At 32.2% G+C, this 5861-nt stretch overlaps 1 pseudogene; it reads right to left on the reverse strand.

Moving 5' to 3' along the window:
• Window positions 1–2324: 2324 nt before the first annotated feature.
• Window positions 2325–3684, reverse strand: LOC149558330 (UDP-glucose 6-dehydrogenase 4-like; annotated as a pseudogene).
• Between the last annotated feature and the right edge of the window lie 2177 nt (window positions 3685–5861).

The following is a 5861-nucleotide window of genomic DNA, read 5'->3' on the forward strand; positions in this document are numbered from 1 at the left end:
CTTGTCAATGGATGAGAGGAGAAGTAGGAGAGTTGCTGATAGCATTTCTTCATACTTTCCCTCTGATATTTTTAGTACATGTATGAAATAAAGTCTAGCCTTAGTTAAGCATTCATTCAATCCTTACAAAGACTTTAGAGACTCCATGATGGAGATGATTTTGGCTAGCAGTATAGACCTCAATAATTCTGATCTAGAGGAGCTCTTATGTTTCTACTTTAGCATGAATTCTCCTGAGCACCATGATTTGATTAGATAGGAATTTATGGACATTTGGCTTAAACTTAAGGCAGTTTAGGCCAAAGACATACAAGGTGACAAAAAATAGTACTATAGTCAATATTTTTGTCTCTATACACAATAGAGTTCATATACTATTTTGTATATAAATAAAGATAATAAGTGAGGAAAAATGTATGTCAGTGTTTCATCATGATAAGGTATAGAAAAAATTATGATATCTTGACACATAAATGAGGAAGAGCATCATTAGAAGAAACCTATAAAAGTGTTCCAATGCCAATCACAGATTTCATTCACCCATCTTCACCTTCACTAGCTTTAGCAACTCCCAAATACAATGGATAATCCCATCCTAGGACATTCATCTCTAAAAAAATCAGAGGGTATGCCTAGACCATTATTATTGGGTTGCTTTCTTTTATTGAGAAGACAAAAGTTGTGGAAATCTAGCTTCCAACAAATGCATACAAATTCAAATGCTAATTCCACTTGTTTTAACACAATGGACATTAGTATGTTGGAAAATTATAACTAACATTACTTATGAACATAAAACAATTGTTTACCAGAGTAAAATAAAATATACTTAAACATACAATCTATATGCCCAACATAATAGAATTATAAATAATAGAATAACTTACCATTCCTCTAGGAGGATCACCATAGTAACTCATGACCTGATAAAAAAGACTTCCATGGTTTGTGCCAATGCAGATCACCCTTCCAAGGAAGTTACAAAATCATTCCTTGTGCATATGACATGTGAATTCACCACTGCCACTCCACATCATCACTACATGATAGGTTAGAAAATATTTGATGACAAAAACTAGGTTGCTGAAATCATGTTTTATTGTTCACTCCTTCCTCTAGGATTTATATCTCTCTTCCACCTAATAGCTCAAAACTAAACCTACTCTCCCAACTCTACTTAGGACCATTCTCTATCCCCACTTATCCCATTCCAAAGCCACTATTGTCTTAAGCCTTCATCATTTCCTAACTTTGCTATCGACATACCACAATCCTATTACTTCAACACTTACATTTAGAATTCTCCATTATAAAAACCCTTGTCTTCTTTAAACTCTAACTCCCAAACACCCTAAGTCATCATAGATATCCTTAGGCCTTGCCCATACCTATTCCTTCATTTCTAACATTCAATCCCCCAGTGAAAATTATAACTTTTTTTTACTATATGACTAGTTTTCTTGACAATTCACGTGCTTTCTTTGTTATACTACAGTTGGGAATAGTACTAAAGCAATCTAGAATGAAGAGAATTCTATTAGTTGTGAACCAATTTTCTGTTGGAGAAATTCATAACAAATTTTGAAATAGATATTGAAGAGATACCAAAGGCCAAATAGAGATCCCAACTATGAGGTCTTTGTAAGCTTACTTTTTACATCATCATCAGCAGATGTATGGCCCCATCTTGTTGATTTTCCCCTACTCTAACACAAACATCATTAAGGGGCTCATTCTCAAACTTCTTAAGAGAGAGAATTAGAATAGCACATGAACTTAATTTTGCCTCTTTTAATTGTCTAAGAAAACTAAAAATAAGGATTTAGCCTTTGAAAGATAGCCATACCCATAGCCATCTTTGTTACCCCCGTCCCCATGCAACATTGATTTTAGTCTATTTTTAGAAAGCCTTCTTTGTCCATTATTAGATTGAATGTATGGCCATCAAAAAACTAATTTTGTAAATAGAATCAACAATTTTTCTTCATGATAATAGTGTGATATAAAAAAGTATTAAATGATTGCTAATAGTAATGAAATACCTTACCAATTCATAATACTCCTCTTCTAACTCTAAAAGGATGTCTATAAAATTAGGATCTAACTTGATGGTTGAATCACCTGCTTACATGAAAAGTATAGATTTATATTAGAACAAATAAATAATCATTTAATTCCTATTTGATAATGGATAATTTATTAGAATCGCTATTTTTTTTGTTTTTTTTTTTAAAGTTAAAAATAGAAATTCATTGATCATTCAGCTCCATAATCATAAGCAATAGTCATAATACAAATATGAATAGAGAAATAAAATGAATATTCTATAGCATTGGGGTAAGATCTTTCAACCAAGGATCTAGAGACTTACCAATGGAATAAATAATGAAATCAATCTCCTTGAGCTTTTGTGCATCCATACAGTTGGGCCCATCAAAAATAAAAGTAGGTTTCTACATACTATCATAGACCTTCTAGTAGTTTAGAATGTTAAATTCATCCCTCCTCATTAGAATGCACACTCCATGAGTACCCCTTGTAGATTCATAGGTAACCCAAACAACTTGAACTTATTTCATAGTTGAAGGGCTGATTAAATGATCCCAAATGAATTTGTTCATGGAAAGGGCTCTCAGAATTCATTCCTCTATTACTTGTGGGTCATAAATGCTAATAGTTTCTTGGTCTTCAATAAGACTCCTACATACATCAATTGCTAGATTACCAGCTATGCCCCCGTTGAATGTAAACCCAAGAATGGAAACCCATTTCCCCACAAGTGTATTAAACATTGAGGAAATTACCCTATTCACAAATCATCTTTTCTGATAATCATTTATCTTCATAACTTGTTTCTAGTAGTTTTGTACCTTAATTACCCCATTACATTCACACATGTAAACCAAGTTCAAAATGTCCTTCAGATTTGAACCACCAAAGCCAAAACTAGCATTCAAAAAATCTAGCCCAATTCTTGAATCCCTCTTGATGGAATTAGCAACCTCTATAACATCTCCCTCAACTACTTCACACAAAGCAAAAATCACATTCATTGATGAAATCCTCTGAGCCAAAAGTACATTTTCAGCAATTTTGGAGATTTCTACAGACAACAAATTTGTACTAGTGATCTTTTTTTGAGGAACCTAATTTGTGTACACTTCTATCAAATGTTTAACTACTTCCTACCCTTGAGGACTCTTTCTATCTCCAATGACCAAAAGTTCTGGATTGAAAAGATCTTGAACAACACTTCCTTCTACAACAAAACTTTGGATTTGAAAGAACCTAAAATTTTAATCCCTTCTTGTTATGCATGAGAACCTTTTCAATTGAAACATTTGCAATCATTCTTACAACATTTTCCCAATAGCTTAGATCTATAGCTTTTTCAGCCCCAAAACATCCAACTTTTATTGGGGTATTGACTAAAATGAATACAATGTTTGCTTCAATGATATGCTTTTGTAAATCAGTACTAAAAATGAGGTTTTTTCCCCTACAATTTCTTACAACCTCATGAAGCCCAGCCTCATAAATGGGCAATTGGTCACTATTCTAGGTAGAAATTCTGGCTGCTGAAATATCTAAGACTGCTACATCAATAAAAGGGTATTTCATTGTAATGACAACCATTGTTGGGCCCCCTTCATATCTAGCTCCAAGGCAGTAGATTTTCATCATCTTTAACTCCTCTTTCATTGCAGTAGAAAATAAATTTCTCTTCTACTCCATAATATGGAGTTTAGAATAATAGTTAATTTATGTAGCATAAACCAAACAAATAGGTGATCTTACAACCATACAAATATTTGTATTTTATGTAGCTTACAATTTGAGTGAGCAGTAGAATCATCAAACAACACATTGATGGATCAATTCATAGATCCAAATTCAATATGTTTGGGAATTATAGTAAGACCATAAAGAAAATAAAGAAAAATATGAGAGAATAGGACATATGAGGGAAGATGTAAAATTGTAACAAAAACTAAAAGAAAGGATCAAGTAGAATAATGGTTGGAAGTAGGGAAAAAATGAGAAGAGGAGAGGAGGGAGGAAGGATGTCTACAACCACATGAATGAAAACAAAAACCATCAGCAACCCAAGAACATACTAGATTTTAACAACATAGCTTAATAATCAAAGGCTCATCAGCAATCCAAGCACATACTAGATTTTAACAACATACCTTAATAATCAAAGGCTCCTCATCCATTTGGCTCCTCCTATATTGGAATCCTCATTCACCAATGCCATCTCATATAAAACTTCTTGCCAAAAAGAGCTATGTAATATGGGTGACTCTTATTGTACCACAAAAGAATTTACTTTTTTAATTCATGAACTAAATTAAATGTAGTTGAAACCAGCATTAAATTAAATTAAACAATAAATAAATAGCATGGTGTTAGTTACAAATTAAACATGAAAACTCAAGGTTCAAAATTCTAGTATTTATAATTCAAACAAGAAAATATATAAGTTGTATTCTATAATTTTGGATTCAAAATAACTTTGTGTAACATCTTCCCCAGTAATAATGGTTGACACATCACTCACTAAAATGTAGTTCCAGCTGAGAGTAAACAAAAGAACATTTTTTCTTCCATCCATCAGAGAGTTAGGCCTAGTTAGCTTTAAATTGAAAAATGAATGATTGCATGAATAATAACAATGAAAGCACTAAAAGAGTTACTAATAAGAAATAATTGATAAAAAGAGAGTGATACTACCCATTGTTCCAGATTGTGTAACTTACAACTGCCCAAATTTCTATTTGGCATCCAACATTGCAATTTGAAGCATATGACTTTTTTTTTTCTCAAATTACAATTTAGAAAATAGAAAAAACACACAATATCACTGATTTAGCTTCATATAATGAAAGTGTAAGAAAAATTATTTCCTTAGAAAACTAGCAACCTCAAACTCTTGGGGACTTGCTGGTTAGGAAAAAATGAGGTGTCTAGAGATATGCTCTAAGAAACTATTGTTTCTAATAGTTATAACTATTCCACTCTACATGCATAGAATAGTCGAGATTTATGAATGAAAGAAACAAGTGGAGGAAGTCAATGAGTCATAAATTATGGGTCATGATGGAGTTAGTAATATGCACATCATTTGATTTGAAGCCATTAATAACCTATGTAAAATGAAAATGATGGTTTGTATCTATTCACATATGAACCAATCATTACTAATATCTTCATAAATTCAATAGGATTGATTGAAGTAGTAGACAAAAATTAAGATCAAAATCATATATAGTGAGGAATCTCTCATACAAATAAAGGCAAGGAAGAATAAATCATATGCATATGTTGTCCCTATTTTTATTGGGTGCAAGTCATAGGAGTTTGAACATTCTAATATTTTTAGAATCAAAATAGACCATATCAAACTTGCTTTAATTGGAAGGAGAAGTCATTGGGAATTTGTAGAATCAATGAAACTTGATAGCATTGAAGGATATTTGAAGACTATAAAAGAATTTGATACACGTCTTCATCCTTGGTGTAAACCTCTTAATTTCAAAGGGACATGAACATTGGGAATGGATATTTTCATCCACAATAATGGAGTTGAAACTCATCAAGGTCAAATTCAAGGTAGTTTTAAATGAATATAAGATATCATTCAAAACATTTATTATAGATCCCATGTGTGATATCTATGGAAGGAGAGTTCAAATGTCAAGAGGAAGCATGGAAGAATGAGTAAAGTAACAACAACAACTAGAGACAAGGTAGCCAAGAGTGAAGTTGTACTTGCAACACATGCGTGCTTCCTTATACAAAATATTTCTCATAGAGATGAAAGTGTCTGAGATATTTCCATCATTCTGATAGGTCAA

This window comes from Cupressus sempervirens, chromosome 5 (genome assembly GCF_028749045.1).
Source record: "Cupressus sempervirens isolate cs-2001-9-10 chromosome 5, ASM2874904v1, whole genome shotgun sequence".
NCBI lineage: Eukaryota > Viridiplantae > Streptophyta > Pinopsida > Cupressales > Cupressaceae > Cupressus > Cupressus sempervirens.